The sequence below is a fragment of the Balaenoptera musculus genome, chromosome 19 (genome assembly GCF_009873245.2).
Source record: "Balaenoptera musculus isolate JJ_BM4_2016_0621 chromosome 19, mBalMus1.pri.v3, whole genome shotgun sequence".
In the NCBI taxonomy this organism is placed as follows: Eukaryota; Metazoa; Chordata; class Mammalia; order Artiodactyla; family Balaenopteridae; genus Balaenoptera; species Balaenoptera musculus.
The window spans coordinates 4871721-4894341 of NC_045803.1; the positions used below are offsets into that span (position 1 = coordinate 4871721).

Here is a 22621-nt window from a genome sequence, read left to right on the forward strand (position 1 = left end):
ATGTAAGAATTATTTCATGTCTTTCAGAACAAACATAACTTTAAAATAACATTTTAAGTTCACCCTCAATTGAGTATGTTTGCCATTTCCAGGGAAATCCTGTTGACATCTCTGCTGCTTCATGGGAAATATTTATTGTAGCTTTCCCAATTCTGAACATCACTGAGTTATAACAGTTATATTTCCATTAAGTTATAGTCCAATATTAAAATACATTTAGAGGTGACATTAGACTATTTCCCAAGTACAAGCCTTTTGTATGTCTCTGTCAGGGAGGATGGCATGGATGAATAACATCTCAAAATGGATTTTTAAATTTCCTACCCTGATACTAGAATCAGAATATCTGTATTAAAACTTGAAGAATTATTATTTTTTTAATTTATTTTATTTTTTAATTTATTGTCGGCTGCGTTGGGTCTTCTTTGTTGTGCGCGGGCTTTCTCTAGTTGTGCTGAGCAGGGTCTACTCTTCATTGCGGTGCACGGGCTTCTCATTGCGGTGGCTTCTCGTTGCAGAGCACGGGCTCTAGGTGCTCGGGCTTCAGTAGTTGTGGCACACGGGCTCAGTAGTTGTGGTTCGCGGGCTCTAGAACGCAGACTCAGTAGTTGTGGCGCACGGGCTTAGTTGCTCCGCGGCATGTGGGATCTTCCCGGACAAGGGCTCGAACCTGTGTCCCCTGCATTGGCAGGCAGGTTCTTAACCACTGTGCCACCAGGGAAGTCCCTGAAGAATTAGTTTGTTTAGATTGAGATGAAGCTGAAAGGAAATAAATCTGTAATTTAGACAACACTAAGTCCTCTAATAACTTTTGCCTCATTTGGAACGCCTCATAGACTGGCCATGAGTTGCATGGAATATTATACTCTCAGGCTTTAGAACAAAGTCAGTTGATATATCTCTTGCCACAATTATCCTTGGCTACCTTGTCATTTAATATCATTAATAAGGGGTATTTTACTTTGATCTGCAAAATGTTTTCTTGAACATCTTTTTCCTTTACCTTCCTCTGTTTTTGAGGTGTGAATATGAAATTCCAAAATTCCAATCCCTTAATAATTACGGTGGCCATTTAACACAACTAGCTAATAATATTTGGGGGGGGAAATGTCTGGGATTATTGTTTCCATGAAAACAGGACGAAATCTAATAATGAAAAGGGTTTTAGCCTCAGCCTTCACCCTTCTTCGTCATCCCTCAGCCAGGCTGCTATTAGGACACCGAAGACTTAAGTGCTCACGGCAGTAGAAGGGGCAGAGGACTCATCACGCCCCACACGGCACCCTCTGGACTTCCTGTTAGGCGAGAATGATAAACCTCCTACTTGTTTCATTCACTGTTTTCTAGGCAGTCGGTCACTTACAAAAACAAAAACACAAACCTGTTCTACGTGACAAATAAGATTATTATTTTGTATTGGGAGTAGAATGGAGCATTGGAGAGGGAATCTTGAAATTAATACTTGGTGGATTGGAAAAATTTCATGAAAACATTACTTCCCTGATGAGTTAGATCTGTTTAGCACATGTTGCCTAAAATTCACAATGTGTGAACAAAACGCAGCATGACCATTTACGACATGCTTAGTACACTATGTTGGAAAGTTAATTCTATCAGTAAGAGATGATTCTGGGACTTCCCTGGCAGTCCAGTGGTTAAGACTCCGCGCTTCAAATGCAGGGGCTGCGGGTTTGATCCGTGCTTGGGGAACTAGCATCCCACATGCCGTGCAGCACAGCCAAAAAAAAAATTTTTTTTTAATTTTTTAAATAAAATAATAATGTGACAGAAAGAGAGTATCATCCCCTTTGGAAAAAAAGAAAAGAAATGATTCTAATTACTGATGACATAGCAGGAAACAAAATCAATGCCCTAGCTTCCAGTAGCTTATATTCCATAAGGGTAATTCAGCAATAAGGTACGATGTTTTAAGGTACAATGAAGGTGTACATGTACAATGATAGAGCTACAGCGTGTCCTAATATAAACAGTGTGTTCAGGAAATGCCCAGATGAGAAGGAGAAAGAAATTATTGGATTGAGAGAAGAGGAGGTCATTGGTGATTCTGGAAAAGAAAGTATCAGTGGATGGTGGATGTGAAAGCTTGATTGGGTGGGGTTCACGGGAGAACTAGAGGCAAGAATTGAAGACAAAAAGCATAAACAAGTTTGTAGTATATTGTGCTCTGAAATGGAGCATAGAAAAAAAGGTACTTAGTAGTGGGGAAAATATAATAGTTAATTAAGAATGCTTTGTTTTAAAGATGGTAGAGTGCATAAAAAGGTTTTGGCGTGTGTGTGTGTGTGTGTGTGTGTGTGTGTGTGTGTGTGTTGGTCTTTGTGTGTAAGATAGGCAACACCACCATTTGTGTATGCTGATGAAAATAAACCCCTAAAAGTCAAATACATGGGCTTCCCTGGTGGCGCAGTGGTTAAGAATCCGCCTGCCAATGCAGGGGACACGGGTTCGAGCCCTGGTCTGGGAAGATCCCACATGCCGCGGAGTGACTAGGCCCGTGAGCCACAACTACTGAGCCTGTGTGCCACAACTACTGAAGCCCGTGTGCCACAACTACTGAAGCCCGCGCGCCTAGAGCCTGTGCTCTGCAACAAGAGAAGCCACCACAATGAGAAGCCTGCACCCCGCAACAAAGAGTAGCCCCCACTCACTGCAACTAGAGAAAGCCCGCGTGCAGCAGCGAAGACCCATTGCAGCCAAAAATTAAATAAATGAATAAATAAATAATTTTTTTAAAAAGTCAAATACATGATGCAGTGGAGGAAGGATGGCACGCCGTCCTGACACAGAGTGAAGTTGGCAACAAGGGCACAATCGCAGGGTCAGCCGCAGCCAGGAGCAGGGACAGACTTCACAGTCGGTACTGAGGAGAGAACACAGGCCCTGAGGCAGATGGGTGAGCCAGTTACAGGAGGTCTCTTCCCTTCGCTCCAGGGGCTCCATGAAGAAGCAGCAGGGTCTCTGAGAGGAAAGATGGGAGAGGATGAACTGGACTGATGAGGGCCTGTAAAGGAAAGGTAGGGAGCAGACACAGGGCATGTGAGGGAACAGAGCCGGGAACCTGAAGTGAGACCGGTCAGTCTGGGGGTGTGCTTTTCTCCAGCGGTGATGAGCCCCACGGGGACAGCAGAGGAGGCACAGCTGGGTGTGATGGGGATGCCAGGGAGGGCAAGGAAGTGGAGGGTCACAGGAGAATGAGTGCACACGTCCTTCGCTTTGGGGCATCTGACTTGCATGGCTGTGAGTAAGTGACAGGGTGTGCTTGTCTCCATGACGGAAAAACCACCTGGATAAGGCAGGGGAGTGTATTCCAGCGGCTTATCATTTTACTCCTGATGCAGACAAGACAAGCCCGGACTACAGTACGTACTCCATATGTAGTCAGCAAATTAATGAGAAGAACACAGAGTGAAACTCGTACACCCTGCGGCATGGTCTTCACTTTGGGGGACGGATGTGTGCAGGGGTCCTTTGCCCTGGAAAGAGTGAGGAAGGAGCTGACCAGGAACAGCAGAGGTGGGTCTAGCCAAGGGTTCTCCATCCAGACAAAGCCCCTTACCCTCAACAAGTTCAAAGGGCAAATGTAAGTTCAACCGGGACCGCAGTGAGCTCAACCAAGGGGTAGCTGCCTAAGGCTGAGCAAGACCCAGTTCGGAAATAAAAGAGCCTAAAATCAGCAGAAAAAGGAGAGGCCTCCAGGCTGCCTAGACCCCTCGATGGACAAAAGTTCTTTGTTGTTTGCAGTGACATTGGCTTAAATATTCACAGCCTCAAATGCTGACTTGATTGGGTTTGTTGGGATTGTGTAAACCAACAGTAGAAAGTAGAACAGCAGGAAGCTGATGTCTGAACCGAACAGTAGAGGGGAGGCTGGAAGACTTGAGGGAGGAAATGTAGGCAAGGGGCAGACAAACCACTTTGTTCCTCAAGTCTCCTACTTGTGAAAGTATCACCATTACTATTCTAGAGAAGACAATGGAAAAATATGCATAGAACCAATGTGTGTTTGTCAGAAAGACAAGCTTCTTTCCTAAATGGGCCCTCATTAGCTTCCTGCATTCTATTCTACTAATTGCTGAACACCATTAAATATTGTTGAAGGTGGAAATGAAGTTATCAGACCTCAGGTAATCTAGTTTTACTTTCTCTAGTGCTCATATTAAAGAGAATATACCTGCCTACTAAATATCCATAGAAAGAATGCAAAATCGATTATTCTTTAGGTCAAAAGAATCCCAGTGTTATCTGGAGACTATATATTTTACAAGCTTCGTTATCCACACCTGAACATTCAGAAATATAAAGCAAAGAGCTAAAGTGCCTTCCAATTTTAAAATAAAAAATAAACTTTCCAGGTACTTTCAGAATGAATGTATAGTGAATTTGAAATTACATTATATTTAGATATTATTGATATGTATATGATGAAGTGAACAAGTTTACCTCAAGTGTGGAATAGAATAACAATTATATAAAAAATGCAATTTGATTAAAGTTCATATTTTAAAGGCAAGACAAGAAAAACTTTTTCTCTACCCTTTGTCTTCCCTTCCCTCTAGTGTGCATTGTGCTTGCACATTATGCATTAACTAGACCTCCCCAATGGCAGAAACACCTGCTCCACATTAAAGATCGACTTTTATTCTTCTGGTGCTAGCTACATAACTCCTTAAAAGATAACATTCCTTTCTCAATCCTGTAAGGGGTCATGGTGACTCACCACCTGCGTTATACATGCAGACATCTTTAGTGAACTTTATGTACAATGTCAATCTGTTATTTCCCTTAAAGATAACAGTTAGTTCAAAAAATAGGCAGAAGATCGAAAGAGACATTTCTTCAAAGAAGACATACAGATGTCCAATAGGCACATGAAAAGATGCTCAATATCGCTAATCATTAGAGAAATGCAAATCAAAACTACAATGAGGTATCACCTCACACTTGTCAGAATGGCCATCATCAAAAAGTCTACATATAATAAATGAGGGAGAGGGTGTGGAGAAAATGGAACCCTCCTACACTGTTAGTGGGAATATAAGTTGCAGCAGCCACTATGGAGAGAACAGTATGGAAGTTACTTTAAAAACTCAAAATAGAGTTACCATAGGATCCTGCATTTCTGCTCCTGGGCACATAGCTGAAGAAAACTCTAATTCAAAAAGATACATGCACCCTAATGTTCATAGCAGCAGAATTTACAATAGCCAAGACATGGAAGCAACCTGAGTGTCTGTCGACAGATGAATAGATTAAGAAACTGTGGTATATATACACAATGGTATATTACTCAGCCATAAAAAAGAATGAAATAGTGCCATTTGCAGCAACATGGATAGACCTAGAGATTATCATGTTAAGTGAAGTAAGTCAGACACATATCATATGATATCACTTATATGTGGAATCTAAAAAAAATATAAATGAACTTATTTACAAAACAAATAGACTCACAGACATAGAAAACAAACTTATGGTTACCAAAGGGGAAAGTGGGGGTGGGGGGAATAAATTAGGAGTTTGGGATTAATATATACACACTACTATATGTAATATAGATAAACAACAAGGACCTACTGCATAGCACAGGGAAGTATATTCAGTATCTTGTAATAACCTATAATGAAAAAGAATCTGAAAAAATATATATTATATATATACTTTAGGATATATATAATATATAAATATTATGTGTGTGTGTATAACTGAATCACTTTGCTGTACACCTGAAACTAACAACATTGTAAATTAACTATACTTCAATTTTTTAAAATGGTTTAAAAAAAAGATAACAATTGGTGCAGAACAGACTGGGTCTGACAGCCTTGGGAGATAATGGGTCGCACCTAGTGGAAGTTAAATACTTAGGACCTTATTAATGATAATAGCTATACTACTTGTATTCTGCCTATTTTACAAGATTATTGTTTCTTGCATTACCAAATGTGTGACCGAGCCTCCAATAAAAATAATAGTGACTATGTGACTTGAAACAGTGGACCAAATATAGTCCTATAAGATCAATGATTGTAATAGTGTAACTCTAGATATGGGAAGAAGCAACCAGAGGGAACCCGGACCGTAACAGACTAGTAAGATAGGCGGTCCAGAGGCTTTTGTCTACTGTTAACAGGGCTTAGTCCAGTTACAGCACATCGAGTAGCCCATCCACGAAATCCTCACCTGACCTGGGAATGAGCATTCTTAGCACCATGGGACAAAATGGTCACGAAATGCCTCCCAAAACTTGGCTGAAGTTAAGACCGAAAGGGAAGGGGTTGTAAAATAGAGAATGTTGCTCACCACCCAATTCTACAAGAAACAAGACATTAGCCACCGCAGTCACTGAACTGCAGCCACCCTGACAGGAATTCAGGGCGAAGATCAGGATGAGGCACTCTCTTCTCTGCTCTGGGAAAACTGGCAGAACCGGCCCACACATAGATATTTTTAGGAGACAATTTTATGAACCCAGTTTCTTGCATCTTCCCATAGTTAAAAAGGCACTAAAACCATTAACTAAGACAGCTGTTCCTCACCAACAGCAGTAACCTTCTTCCAATACGTGTGCTTGTATTGCACTGTGTCTCTTCCCCAAAATCACATATATACTGGCCTCCACCCTTACCTCTTCCGAACGGTCCTCAGAGCTCTCTGAGGGACTGTCTCCCGGGTTATGATCCTCATATTGGCTTAAATAAAATATTCCATTTCTTCCTTAGATTGACTATTGATTTTTTTTTTTTTGGTCGACAAATTTATACAGTTCATAAAAAACTTTTGCTCTTTTTTAAAGCAAAGATTAGGGACCTAAATTGTCACTGCTTAGGCCCTCCACTCCTCACATCCAGGTCTTGTCCCCATCAGAGTCTCTGGAACTGAACACAGTTGAATTTGGCCTCCTGGGTGAATGGAGACTAGAAACAAAATGCTGTTCACAGCGTTTTAGTATTAAAGAGCCCATTCTACCCAGGGAGAGTTTTGTATTTCATATTCTAGCTTGTAATCCCTACAGAGATAACGCCAGTTGCTGTTTATTTAAACTGCTTAAATTCATTCTAACTGCAGGAAATGTTCCTGGATCCAAACACCACCCCACATCAATCCCTCACTGAGATCCCACTTCTGTCAGTTCACGATGGGCGTTCAACCCTCTGGCAGAAAATAGGTTCTGACTTAAACCGTTTTCAGCTTGTTAAAAAGAAAATATCTTAATTTCCAAAATAAGTGGCCCACACAACTGTAAGCTTTTACTGTTAAACTATTAAAGACAGTAACTTAAACTAAGCTGGAAGCAATGCTACCTCACACGACACAAAGACTCTCAAGCATGTCTAAGCTCGGAAGCGAGGTTGGGAGGGAAACTGAAAGACGCGCAGACCACGCCCCTAGCCGGCACGCGCCCCTCCCCCTCGCAGTCGCTGCGCAGGCCTGGGCTCCTCACGCCCCGCCCCTTATTGGTGGTGCTCCGCTCAGGTCCCGCCCGTAGCCCGTATGCGCACGCGCAGTTTCTTTCAGACCGGGAAGCGAATAGTGCGGAGCAAAGGTCACACTGGGAGCCGTGAGTTAACATTGTTTTTCTAGCTTAAAACCTGCAACTCGCAGTCCCCTCTCCAGACAGACACTTAAAATGAGCAGTTTCGAGGCAGGGGGAACCACCCCTCCCTCCCCGTCACCGGCCCCGCCGCCCGGCGTTCCCTGCGCGGGCCTCGGCTCCCTCTTCGCCCCGCCCCTCGCCGATAGCGCCCAGGCCCCGCCCCCGGAAGCCCCGCCGGAGACTCTGCGCGCGCGGCTTCTTATGGCCTGGGAAGCGGACAGTGCGGAGTGGAGGTTGCATTGCCCAGCGTGTTTCTCGTTTGTAGTGTAAATCTGTGCTGCGCGGTCCCGCTGATTCCACCCTCAGGGTCTTGGGAGTCACTACGGACCTTAACTCCCAGCAGCCGGCCCTCCGACCCAGTAAATCCAGACATCGCTGTTACAGGTCGGGTATGTTTTCCTTGGGTTTGAAATCGTTCTGAGGCGGGTCCCGGTGCCCTTGGCTTTTCTACCTTCGGTCCAGGCAGACACCTCTATTCGTGACATTTTCCTGCTTTAAATCCTTTACTACCTCCGCCTTCCCCTAAAAAGTCTTCTTGCGCGAGGTGGATTCGCGCCCCCCAGCCTCGCCCCCTCGGCCCCTGGAGGGCAGCGCCGGCCGCCCCGCTCCCGGCGAGGCCGCGTCCTCTCTCCGGTCCTGGGATTCTGCAGAGCCCGCCCCTCTCCGGAGACCCCCTCCCTCCCTCCCAGCCCCTCTGTCCTCGCGTCTCCTCAGGCCGGTCCTTCTGCCACCCAGGCCTCCCCTCCCTAGTCAGCCGTTCCCCTCACGCCGCGTAGGGGGAGGTGACCTGGGCCAGCCGTGTGACACCACCTCTATTGGAAAATGGTCCCTTCCTGTCCGCGGGCATCTTATTCAGTCGCCGTCACCGTAAATATGGGGGCGAGGGGGATCAGGAGAAGCTGAGACAGAGCGACTGAGAGAAATAGAAAAACTGAGAAGGAGAAAAGAATGGGGGAGAACCGATGGGAACATGGAGGGTGGCTGAGGACTTGTAAAGAGACGGAAAATGAAAGTGCTTAAGCCTTGATTGTAGCAGGTGAATAAAATAGAGAAGTCAATTAAAAAGCCGGATCTCCGGGGATTGGAGAGCAACCTAGAGACAGGGGCTCTGGATCAGCGGTAGGGGGCGGGTGACAGCGGTGAGGCCCTTCACACACGGAATTGGGGGAGAGGATAAAAGAGTTGGAACCTCGGCCTTTAGAGTAACGTGGTGCTGGGAGAGAAAGAGGACTAGTGACTAGAAGAGCAGAGGAAGAGAGAGAGAGAGCAGGAAGGAAGCGTCCCCACGGGGTGCTAGAGAGTTGGGAGGAAGGGAGTGTAACAGGGAGAGAAGTGTGAAACCACACACCTCAGATTGGGACTCGAACCCGCTGTCTTTTAATTAACATCGCACACCTGGTCTCAGGACTTAATGAAGCTCAGGTTCTTCACATCTCAGCGTAGAAGGAATTCAGCAAGAGGCAAAGTGAGAGGTAAGAAGTAGATTATTGAGAGACATACACACTACATAGACAGAATGTAGGCCCTCGGAAGGCGAGAGGCCCTGGGATATGCACATTCCATAGACAGAATGCAGTCCGTCTCAGAAGGTGAGAGCGGCCCCACAATATGGGGTGGTTAGTTTTTAGGGGCTGAGTAATTTCATAGTCTCATGAGTGGGGGGATTATTCCAGCTATTTCGGGGAGAGGCGGAGATTTCCAGGAATTGGGCAACTGCCCATTTTTTGGCCTTGTATGGTTGGCCTCGGAACTGTCATGGCGCCTCTGGGTGTGTCATTTAGCTAATGTATTACAATGAGCGTATAACGAGGCTCAGAGTCTACTGGAAGTCGGGCCTGATCGGTTATAACCAGTTTTTGTCGTATTCTCAACAGCTGTGTCATTCTTCTAAAGGTTGCGCCCCGTCCCCTTCCGTCCTGTCTCAGAAAAGGTTTAACCGAGAGGGCAGAGAGGGAGGAGGAGTGGGGGAAGAAAGAAGCAGAAATAATGGACATTGAGGGCAGTCTGGTTGGACAGAAAGCAACAAGAGGGGAAACGGTTGCAGAGTGGGGGCAGGACAGGTGTGAGGGAAGAAATAGAGAGGAGGGGAGAAACAGCAGGAGAGCGGAGGGGAACGAGACGAGAGACAGAGAAAGAAATAGGGAGACAGAGAAACAGAATGAAATGGAAACACCTAGTAGTGCAGGTAGAGAGGGGAAACTGGATTCGGATGGGTGGTGAGTTGTTTGCATATGGATGATTAAGTTGTGATAATACTGATTTGTGTCTTTAGAATCTCATACATTTAAAATTTGTTTAAATTGGGGTTTCCCTGGTGGTCCAGTGGTTAAGACTCCGCGCTTCCACTGCAGGGGGCACAGGTTCGATCCCTGGTTGGGGAACTAAGATCCTGCATGCGGCACGGTGCGGCCAAAAAAATATATATTTTTTGTTTAAATTATGCAGATGAGGATGGGAATTGCAAAGCTGCTGTCTACAAGGCTTGTGCATTTTGTAATTACTTGTATGCGAAGATAACATTTGCCCACCATGTTCAGCCAGGGGGCAGTGACTTGATTCACTCAGCTGTGAGTCACCCCCTTCCCTTTTCCTGACTTGGAGCAGAGGAGGAGGGAGAGGACACCTGGGGCAAGAAATGATTGAATCTGTCACTACATGGTGCCTTTGTAAAGGAACGATTGGAAGTGTTGGGTTTTTTTGTGATGGATTTACTTTTACTTTATCATTTCTTTACATAGCTTGGAATAAATTTTAGTATGTACAATTTGAACTTTCCTGTAAATAATTGTTAACTTCTGGAATAAGCTTTGGTGGCCTTCTGTAATCAACTCGTGTACTACTTTTCTAAATATTATATATTCTCAATTTTTTAAAACTCTAACACCAGAATTTTTAGATTTAAAAATAATTCACTGGCTTCCCTGGTGTCGCAGTTGTTGAGAATCCGCCTGCCAATGCAGGGGACATGGGTTCGATCCCCTGTCTGGGAAGAGCCCATGTGCCGCGGAGCAACTAAGCCCTGTGCGCTACAACTACTGAGCCTGCGCTCTAGAGCCCGCGTGCTGCAACTACTGAAGCCCGCGCGCCTAGAGCCCAGGCTCCACAACAAGAGAAGCCACCGCAGTGAGAAGCCCGCGCACCGCAACGAAGAGTAGCCCCCGCTCGCCGCAACCAGAGAAAGCCCACGCGCAGCAACGAAGACCCAACACAGCCAAAAATGAATAAATAAAAATAAATAAATTTTTAAAAAGAATTTCACAAACCATTTCTTTTAAAAATGTTTCAGGTTTATTCGAGACCTGCCTGCTTTCTCCTCATTAAGTTATGTATTGGAAATGTTCTTTGGTAACTAGTAAATAATTTGACTGTTTTGATAAGGACTTGGAAAGATGTCAGTGATCTTTTCTATTAACAGTTAAAACTTAGTTTAACCAGTTAGCTTAATAATAATACATTGCCTTCCCTTTTATGTGATCTGTGAAAATCGTGAGCTGTGAGGTGACATGAGGATGTTTCTCTCAGGTCCCTCTTGATTGTCACTGCAGTTGATGAAGGATGGGCTGGATTGACTTGGAATCTTCCAACAGAGCCCCTCTGTTCATGATGAAGAAGTTTGCTCAGAGCTTATTTCTAAGTTGACCCCTTGCTATGTTTTCCACAGCTATGCTTTTGCGATTCTGTATTTTTAAAGTATTTTACTGTGATTTTTCTGGAAAAGAAGAATTAAATGCTTGGTATCAGTGTGATCAGACCTTGAAAGAAGCTTCCTTTGCTCAGGAACATGAAAGATGGTCCCAGTGGTTTAAATGGGACAGGCGTAAGCAGAAATTCTCAGTCTGATAATCCCAACATCCCTGGCATATCTGATTCTAATGTTTCCTCTGCCTCTTCCAACTGTAATTGCTGCCTTTGATGTGCCTTGTAATTCTTCTCGTGATAGACATGATGCACTGGGTAAAAGCAGTTGCTGTAAATAGGCCTTTAGTAATGTGATGGTGGGGTGTGGGGGGAGGGGAAGCGTTCAGAGTTCTATGAGTGGGTCTCAGTCTTTTAGTGAGCCTATACCTCTGCACTGTGAACTGCATATATAATTCTCATTCTCCCTTCCTTTTGTGGGACAGCATGACTAGTATGGTCTGCAGTTGGGTGTTTCCCTCCCAGCAAGTCAGTTAGGTTCAAAACCCCAGCAGGTAAGGCTAAGGTTAAATAGTCTCACCTGTGGGCGGGCCTTTTTAAAAGGAACAGCATGCTCAGGTGTATTTCAAAATAGTTTCTTTTTCTCTGTCCCCGCTGGAAGCTCCAGAGTCTTTTTCTCCAGTATTTACTATGAGAACTTGGTTGAGCTCCTGCAGGTGAAACCCACAGTTGCATGGAGGGGCCCACCTATGACTGGGTCCCTTTGAGTTTTTACATCTTGGACTTGTCTGCTCTGAGCCTCCAGCAATTTGTTAATTACAGTTCAGGTTTTTTTCTTTGTTTACTCTGGGACCGGTTCTGGTGGAGTTTCAACTCATGAGTTTCCACTCCCGTAAGTTGTGATTCTTTTTGTCTGCCTCTTTGTCTCTCCAGTTTTTGGTTCAACTGAAAATTGTTGTTGGCTCTGTGACTTTACTTTTCTTAAAGTTGTTGATTTTTTAGTTCGTTCAGCCTTGTGGTTAGAACAGAGTTGCAACTTCCAATCTCCTTTCAAGCAGATTCAAGACACATGGGAAAATTTTAATTTTTTCATATATCTAGGACGTTTAATAGATTACTTTGTATTTTGTCTTTAGTATGGGATATTTAGTATTTCAAAAGGTAAAGATGATAATGTGGTTTATCCTTGTTATAAAGGACTGAGGTTTCTCCATTAAAAATTTATATGTGCTTTCATATAAATTTTTCAGCCTATGTGAATTATATGCTCTAAAATATTTTAAATAATATTTCATTTTACCAGACTTAAGATTTTATTCATTAAATATTTTCATGGACCTATTCTGAGCAGAAACTGTTACTAGTGATGGTTAAAATACAGTTTGAAGACAAATTGGCATGTCTTCGTGGAGTTTCCAGGGAGTTTTTTATTTAAATAATTAATTTGTTTATTTGTAAAATTTCCATTTTGTCCTACTTATAAAATTTTGTATTTCTTTAAAATTTCTACCTTTTTGATTTATTTCAAGTATGTTTCTTTGCCACATAGAGCAGCTTTATAATAGCTGCTTTTAAAATCTTTATCTGATAATTTTATCATCTGAGTCATCCCAGAATCAATGTCCCTCAGTTGCCTTTTCCCTTGAGAATGACTCCTATCTTCCTCAGTTTTGGTATGTTAAGTGTTGTTTTATTATTATTATTTCATGGATGTTGTGAGTTCTGTAGACTCTCGGTTTTGTTATAATCCTCTGAAGAATGTTGATGGTTTGTTTCTGTAGGAGATCGAGTTTATTTTGTTCAGACTGCCAGTTGTGTTTAACCTTTTGTTGCAGTGGCTCAAGTCTCAGTTGTTTTCTCAAAACCTTGGTCATGCTGATTTTGGCCTGTCTCATTTGAACCTGTGAGGTTCAGGGGATAGGCTGAGGTTAGGCTGAGATTTTGCAAGTGGTTCAGATGTCAGCTGAGTGCTCAAAATTGTTGCTATGCTGATTTGGGTTTGTGCAAAGCACGTGTGGTTCACATGTTAGGCTGGGAGTTTTATGGGCTTCTACACAGAAACGCTGGTGCCTCTTTTCAAGCTTCCTCTCCTCTAGGATTTTCTTCCCATACTCTGGTCTAACTAACTGACTTTGTTCCATTGTTCCCTGGCCAGAAATATCCAAACTTTCTGTCAGCGCTTTAGCTGCACGTGCTACGTGCCGCTGTGCAAGTGGTGTCTACCGTTGGTGCAAAACCATGCGACTGGTTGCTTCTCCAACTTTTGGCTCATTCCCATCACCTCTCTGCTCGTTTACCTTCCAGAGTCCTCAAGTAGTGTTTGTTTTCTTTTGTAATGTATCCAAATTTACTATTGTAATTAGTGAGAGGGATGGGTGCTAGGGGCTTTGATCTCATAGGCAGTATTTTATTAAATACATATTTCCCTTGACAGTGAGCCATTAAAGGAGTCGCCGCCCGCATTTTGAAAAGTAGTATGTTTGTAGCATTTCTGAAGGTGTGTCTGATGAGTCCCTGAATGGTATAGGCTTCTGAACCAGTCAGTATTAGATTCAGCTCTAAACTGAACCCACATGGTAATTAATTGGCACCAATTAGGTAAGCGTGCTTTATGGCTGCCCAGCTGCTTGGCAAGAAAATAAGGTTGGGAAATCAACTTTCATCTTTGCTATTTAAAATCACCCATATCCATTATTTTTGAATTTGAGCATCTGCTATATCTTCTGAAAATTGAACAGACACATCTGTCTTGGTAAGCTGGTAGATTTAAACAACAAAAAGGTTTCTGATAAAGTAAACATTTAAAAACAAATCCTATTGCTGCTACAGCTCTGTCAGGTACTCACATGCAACTCACTTTTAAACTGGAAAATAATTTCACTCAAATTATACACACTTTTATGCTTTAGTAGCTTTTTGCTAAGAGGGTACAAAAGATAATCGTCATCTATTAGTTGAGTGCTTAATCTTTATGTGGTAACTGCCACAGTCAAATCCAAATTAATGATTAGATTTCCAAAGAAAATGTTTTTATTTTCTTGCTGATGGCAGTCAGTCTGGCATCCTATATATGGACCCTGTTGTTAAACATTTTGAGGCAGGAAAATATTTTAAAACACACAGCAGTAGAACTTACTATTGATTGAATTATTCATATATATTCCCAAGATGAAGATGGGGAGAAAATCATAGCATCAATAAATACAGGATACAATTCTATTTTATTAATCCTCTGAAGATCATCCTGCAAGTCTGTAATAATTTTCTTATTAATTCTCTCTCTATTTGTATGTTATATCCCTTGTGTTGGGTAAGTGGGTGTGTAATTGATTTTAATTTAATGTTATAACACCACATTGACTTCTCTATTTTTCTCATTCTGAGAACTTTATTTTTGTTATAGTTTCTTGAAGCTCATGGTCTGAAATTGAATAGTGTATAAAAGTTTTTATAATTGTTAGAATCAAAATGGCATTTGCCATTTTATAAATTACCTAGAATATAATGATGAAATAGAGAAATTGTCTTTTTTCTGTGAAAATGACACTATTTTCATAAAAGAAACTTCAAAAATAGATTTAATAGTTACATATAAAAGCAAATTGAGAATAAGATGTTTCTAACTTTTGACCTCTTAACGAATTCTTTTCTTCCAAAAATATCGCTGTTGATTATTTCATAAAGAAAATAAATAGTATTAAGAGGAAAGTATTTTCATGTAGAAAAATAACTAGGTCTCTAGGCTCCTGTATGAGGTTGCTAGGGCTGCTGTAACAACGTTCCACAAACTGAGTCTCTTAAACAACAGAAATTTATTGCATTACAGTTGAGGAGACGAGAAATCAGAGATCAGGGTGTCAGCCTGGCTGGTCCTTTCTGAGATCTGGGAGGGACACTCTGTTACTTGCCTCTCTCCTAGCTTCTGGTGGTTTCCTGATGATCATTGTCATTCCTTGGCATAGATATTTTTCTGCCTAAGAAAAATCTTCATCTTCACATGTCATTTTCCCTGTGTGTGTCTCTGTGTCCAAATGTCCTTTTCTTATAAGGATACCAGTCATATTGGATTAGCATACTCACTAATGACCTCATTTAAACTTGATCATCTCTATGAAGACCTGTCTGCAATAAGGTCACATTCTGAGGTACTAGGAGTTTGGACTCCAACATATCTTTTCTGAGGAGAAACAGTTCAACCCATAATAGCATCCAAAATCAGGAAATGATTGGAGCTGGAGCTTTATTTATTAATCATTCCCTTGCTTTTGCATGTTTATGTAATTTCCAAGACTATAACAACCCACTTCTGTTTGTTTCTTTCTATTCAGTTCCTACGTGTTTTAGGGAGAAGAAATACACTGATGAAAATTTAATAAAGCAAATTATTTAATTCTGTAAGGGCTTATTTCAGTATAACAATAACTCATTCATTTTCTCTTTCATTCAAATAAATATTTTTGAGTACTCTGGGAAAACAGACTTTCATTTCATTAGGAAGAATTCAAAGGGTTCTGCCCTCTTGTGGGTTGAGTGTCTCTGGACTTGTGCAAATTAAGAAGTTGTTGTCTAAGCATTAAAAAAAAAAAAAGCAAGCTGGAATTTTCTAATTGTTGCACTTCTCCAAGAAAATGTTCCCTTTCATTATTGGGATTAAATAAATGGGACAGGTGATAAGGACAGACTGTGCCCACTGGCCCTTCAGGTGACCTTTTCAGAATTCAGTTCCACCTGGTCTGTTCTCTAAACTCAGACCTTCTCAGAAATGTCTCCCCTCTAGGCCTCAAGGAGATGAGATGGGATGACAGACTAGACCAGAAATTCTCAGTCTGAGCAACCCTGACCCCTGAAAGGATTGGCCAAATTGGGTGTGTGTCCGTGTGTGGCAGTTCTTGGAAAGAGTGTGCAGTTGTAATTAGAATTTTTTAAATGGGTCCCAGGCCTCCCAGAATGAAAAACAGAAGTGTTAGGATGGAGGCAGGAAGCTAGGCTCCGAGTCAGAGAGCCCGTAGTCAGTCTTCCTTCTCTGCATTAAGTGTAAACCTAAAGGGAGTTATGTCGGTCCTGGCACTCAGACTTCCAATGGCCTCCATTTGTCTTCAGGACAAAATCCCGACTCCTCACTGTGGCTGCTCAGCCCTGTGTCCTCCTCAGGGCCCTGCCAGGGTCTCCAGCCTCATCCTGGGAGCTGACCCTGTTCTCGCAGTTCACTCTGCCCCAGGCATATTCTCCTTTTCTCTGTTTCCAAACACCAGCACCTTTTCTGTGTCAGATCTCGTTTCTTGTTCTTACCTTTGGCCTTTAAGTCACCATGGCTCAGGCCCCTTGTCCTCCTTCAGGTCTAGGCTCAGAGAGGTCTCCCCGTCCCCTCCTGACAATCTCTGTCACGTTACCCAGGTTTTATTGCCTCTGTATCAATTGCCATCAACAGAAATGCCCTTCTCCATTGATTATTTTGAGTCTTTCCTGTTTTCCCTCCGTTGAAGTGCACACAGCGTTCCTCTTTTTCCCAGGATGACGGCAGTACATGACTTTGAGAATGTGTTTAGATGCTAGGACTGCGGGTTGGGCTGAGTAATCCTCAGGGAAGACCAAGGGACTTGAACAAGTGATGATGATGGTTTGCATATTTGTTCTGGAAATTTGAACTTTAAAAAAAAAATTATTTTCCATTATGGTTTATCATAGGATATTGAGTATAGTTCCCTGTGCTATACAGTAGGACCTTATTGTTTATCCATTCTGTATATAAAAGCTTACATCTGCTTACCCCACCCTCCCAGTCCATCCCTCCCCTAATCCCCTCCCCCTTGGCAACCGCAAGTCTGTTCTGTATGTCCATGAGTCTGTTTCTGTTTTTGTAGATAGGTTCATTTGTGTCATGTTTTAGATTCCACATATAAGTGATATCATATGGTATTTATCTTTGTCTTTCTGATTTACTTCACTTCGTATGATAATCTCTAGTTGCATCCATGTTGCTGCAGATGGCATTATTGTGTTCTTTTTTATGGCTGTGTAATATTCCATTTGTGTGTGTGTGTATGTGTATATCTATCTATATATCTCCCATCTTCTTTATCCATTCATCTGTCGGTGGACATTTAGGTTGTTTCCATGTCTTGGCTATAGTGAATAGTGCTGCTATGAACATAGGGGTGCATGTATCTTTTTGAATTATAGTTTTGTCTGGATATATGCCCAGGGGTGGGATTGCTGGATCGTGTGGTAATTCTATTTGGAAATTTCAACTTTAATTGATCCTTACCCGCTGTGGCTGCTTAATTACTCAAAATAAGAACAAAACGATTTAGAGAACCCTAGTAAGCACTTTAGGCTGGTACCCGCAGGCAGTGTGCTGAGGTGTCCCCACGTGTAGTCCGCTGTGTCATCGATCCACTATAGTTCTCAGGTCTTTCAGGCTCTAAACATCCAGGGCCAGTCGCCACCTTGACAAGAGGTTTTTGCCTTCCAGCAGTTCATCTGTTCGGAGTCAAGGATACTGATTTCACTGTGTTAAAGGTAGGCAGAAAGTCAGGAATATAAGAGGGTGTGAAGGAGGCCCCTCGTAAAGAGCTAGGGTATCTTGCAACTAGCTGTGCGTGGGGAGATCAGGACACAGTGAGACCTGAGGACCCTCTCTCGGTGACTTCCTCACTGAACTCAGTAGCCTTTGTAACTGGACTCTATATCGTCCCCAGTTGCTGGCAAGTTTTCCCAGGAGGGCCAGCTTCTTGATCTTCATACAGAATACCTGGCATCCTTTGGGTGGCAGCATTCCTACTGTGATGTCTGCTCAGAAGCCTCTGTGCCTTTTAGCCCTATTTGCTCAGTCATGCCCGGAGGAGAGGCAGTAAAATGGGGAAAAGTGGAGGGGTCTGCAGGAGGGATATGGCAGCAAGTGTGGTCAAACAGAAGAGCCCAGTGGATGCTGTGTGCTCCTGTTCCTTGTGGGATCAGTGGGTGTGTGCAATGTTGGGAAGGCATGTCTCAGTTCTGGCTGGAGCATCTGCAAGTGGGTTTATGGGTGGTTGTGGGCTGCACGGAATGGTTTGGGGTGCCCTAGTGTCAACTCAGGTTGCCTGGGACACACGTGCTGAAACGGATTTGCATGTACTAGTTTTAATTGGGTAGGTCAGGATCACACCTGAGGAGGAACATAAGGAGTGGAATTAGGCAGAGGGAAGTAATATCATGCAGTGATGGTAGAACCAAGGCCTGAGCTGAGCTCACAGGGAGCTGTGGGTGCAGGAGGATGGGTGCCTTAGTCCCGAGGTGCTGGGTCTAGAGGGTGACCCCCAGCATCCACTCCACATGCTGACTTTTGTTGGGTTTTTTGGGGGGCAAGCATCATCATCATTGCAACCCATGGAGTAATACAGGGAAAGTCTCAGAAACCATTTTCTGGGTTACTTTTGGTATTTTTGAGTATTTTGGGTTGCAAGTGAAGAAAGTTTTAGATGCACTTTGAAAGATACAAAAGAGAAGTTGGAGTGTTTCCTTGGAAGATGTATGTTCTCACTGGGGCATGTGCATCGTTGGAGACATCTTGCTTTTATTATTAGATTTGGATATGACATTGTTTGGGCTAGGGGCACTATGAATTAAAATATTAGTGTCTTGGGACTTCGCTGGTTCCAAGGCACAGTGGTTAAGAATCTGCCTGCCAATGCAGGGGACACAGGTTCGAGCCCTGGTCCGGGAAGATCCCACGTGCTGCGGAGCAACTAAGCCCATGCACCACAACTACTGAGCCTGAGTGCCACAACTACTGAAGCCTGCGTGCCTAGAGCCCATGCTCCACAACAAGAGAAGCCACCGCAATGAGAAGCCTGTGCATCACAGTGAAGAGTAGCCCCCGCTCTCCGCAACTAGAGAAAGCCCGCGGGCAGCAACGAAGACCCAACGCAGCCAAAAATTAATTAATTAATTAATTAATTTTTTAAAATAATGCTTTATATTAAAATATAGTGTCTTGGGTCTAGAGAGTCCTTAGGTGTCTTCATATGTATTATTCCAGCATGAATGCACGAGTTATTAGAGGTCGGAATGTTTTCTGGTATTTTATAGCAGGATAGGAGGGGGATATTATGGGGTATATGGAGAGTGTGTTGGACCTCATGAGAATTTGTAAGTTTGAGTCCAGAAGGGAGATTATGAGTACTGAGCTTCAAATGGCAGAAGGTTTTCGTTAGGGAGGTCTTGTTACGTATGGGTCTGTGGGCACAACTTACCAGGAGACAACGTCCTGTGATGTAGGGAAAGATTTTTCCAAGAATCGGAGGGCAGGAACACCACCGTGATCTGCAGGCCGGAGACTCGTCCTTCGGAAGCTGTATGAGACTTTCCTGTTGCCAGGCCAGTGCTGGCTACTCTATTATCCTCTCCCTTTCTGTCCCAAAACATGCAGACACACACACACGCGCGCACGCACAATACAGAGAACACGGAACCCTTGTGCACTGATGGTGGGAATGTAAATGGTGCGACTATTATGGAAAACAATGTGGAGGTTCCTCAATAAATTAAAAAAAGAACAGGCACACAATCTATCAAAAACTATTCTGGCGAGATAGCTAATGAAACAAAATCGATATTTTGAGGGAAATGTCTGCACTCCAGTGAGCATTACTGCATCATTCGCCATAGCCAAGATGTAGAAAGAACCAAAATGTTTGTTGACAAAAGAATGGATAAGGAAAATGTGTGTGTGTGTGTGTGTATACACACACAATGAAATGTTATTCAGCCATAAAAATGAGGGATTTTGCCATTTATTACAAAATAAATGAACCTAGAGAACATGCTAGGCGAAATAAGCCTCACAGAGAAAGACAGATATTATATGTGGAAACTAGAAATGTCAAACTCATAGAAACAATAGAAAGGTTGTTACCAGGAGCTGGGTGGTGGGGAAAATGGGGAGATGTTGGTCGGAGGGTACGAACTTGTAAGTATAAAATGAATAAGTTCTGGGGATCTAATACACATCATGCTGACTATAGTTATCCATGCTGTGTTTCTGTATACTTGAAATTTGCTGAGGGAGTATCACTTACGTGTTCTCACTACTCAGACGCAAAATGGTAATTGTGAGTTGATGGAAGTGTAAATTACTTGATTGTGATAATTATTTCACAGTGTATACATCTGTCAAATAATCACGTTGTACACCTTATATGTGCACCATTTTTATTCATCAGTTATACCTCGATTAAGCTGGAAAAGGAAGAGAAGGTGTGCTGGGCTTTCCTCTTGAGTGGTGCTCAACCCAGTCTTCCCATTAGATCAGTGAGGCATTTTGCATATACATGTTTTGTGTCCCCTGACCAAAGATTCCCTTAAATAACTGCGGTGAGGCCCAACCTCAATAATATTTAACATGCCCCAGGTGATTCCAATCTGTATCCATCATTGAGCATCGTGACTCTGGGTCCCCCCATTCCTGAGGGCTGAGATCTGGGCTGAGGCTGAGGGGCTCTGCTCTGTGTGGGGATGGATCAGGGCTGGTCTGTGACCTGCAGGGGGTCGTCGGGTCCAGCTGAGGTGCCCGCTGCTGCTGTGTACGTGAGGGCCTCACCAGCAGGGGAGCCTGATCTGAAGGAAAGGGTGGGAAAACTCCTGTGTTGGACTCTGTGTAGGAGTTTACTGTCCTGAGCCCCTCCTGGGACAGTGGGCAGCAGGGAACTGTCTGTTCCACATGCTGAGGTCTTCCCTGTGTGTGTGGTGGTGACTCAGGAAGCGGGTGTGTTGATTCCAAGCATTAAACAGCCTGTTTTCAACTCTCAGGATAGACCTCTAAAGACTCCTATTGCCTGAGGAAGAAGCCCGGAAGAGGAGGGAGAGGAAAGAAAAGGAGTCAGAAATGGCTCTTTCTCAGGTAAAGTCTTATTGTCAGTTGATTTTTCTGTCTGTCCTTCCTGAAATGCCCTTCTTTGGACTCGCTAACCTCTGACTCTGAAGTATCCCGCCTGACACCCGTACAGTCACAGTCACCCGGGTCCTTCCCTCAGGGCCTGTCATCTCCACTTAGATCCCGTCTCCCCATGACCCAGTGACCTGGAACTTGTGAGGAGTCTCCACTGGGCAGGGCTTCACACCCATGGATTAGAGACGTGGTGTCAGAGCTACTGGACAGCAGGGATTGCTTAGGGCCCCATCAGGATGCACTGTCTGCTCTCTGTCAAGCAGGATAAAGAAGCTGCACATGGAAGTGATGGTATTAATATGCACAATACCTGGTAAGTGCTAGAAAAGAGACCAATAAGGAGAAATTTGCTCTGACTTCTTCTAATGCAGTTGAAGTTAAACGAGTGAGTCACTGACTTCAAAACCTTAATGACTGAGAATGGAATGGAAAGTTCAGAAACATCAGTGATAGAGGGTGTTTTATTCCATCACTGATTTTAGAAATTCTTTAAATCACTTGCATCACCTCCGTTCTTTAGAGGTTTTCTTTTCCCTGTGTTGATTGCCTCCTCTGACACAAAGAAGTTTCTGCGTTTGATGCAGGTAAGGCTCCAGCTTCATTCTTTTGCTGGTAGATACCTGGTTTCCCAGCACCATTTGTTAGACTGTCGTTTCCCCTTATTGTAGTCTTGGTACCCTTGTCAGTACATTTTAAGGGACTTCCTTGGTGGCACAGTGATTAAGAATCCGCCTGCCAATACAGAGGACACAGGTTCAAGCCCTGGACCAGGAAGATCCCACATGCTGTGGAGCAAATAAGCCTGTGTGCCACAACTAATGAGCCTGCGCTCTAGAGCCCGCGAGTCACAACTACTGAGCCCACGTGCCACAACTACTGAAGCCTGTGCGCCTAGAGCCCATGCTCCACAACAAGAGAAGCCACCACAATGAGAAGCCCACACACCACAACAAAGAGTAGCCCCTGCTTCCCACACCTAGAGAAAGCCCACACGCAGCAACAAAGACCCAATGCAGCCATAAATAAATAAATTATATATATATATTTAAATACACTTTACATATATTCCAAGAATTATTTCTGAGTTAATCTGTTCCATTGGTTTAGGTATCTGTGTTTATGCCGATACCACACCATCTTTTTTTTTTTTTTTTTTTTGGTCAAGCCTCGCTGCTTGTAGGATCTTAGTTCCCCGACCAGGGATTGAACCCAGGCCCTCGGCAGTGAGAGTGAGGAGTCCTAACCACTGAACCACCAGGGAATTCCCAGTACCACACCATTCTTGATTACTTTGTACTATGTTTTGAAATCTAAAAAAGGGTGGCCTCCATCTTCTTTTTCAAGAATATTTTGGCTATTTGGGGGTCCCTTGAGATTCCCTATCAGTTTTACCATGTTTACTTCTATCTCTGCAAAAATTGCCATTGGAATTTTGATAGGGATTT

General features: G+C 43.3%; 1 pseudogene; it reads left to right on the forward strand.

Moving 5' to 3' along the window:
* LOC118885142 overlaps window positions 1–22621 on the forward strand; it is a 584965-nt pseudogene that overhangs the window by 27255 nt on the left and 535089 nt on the right.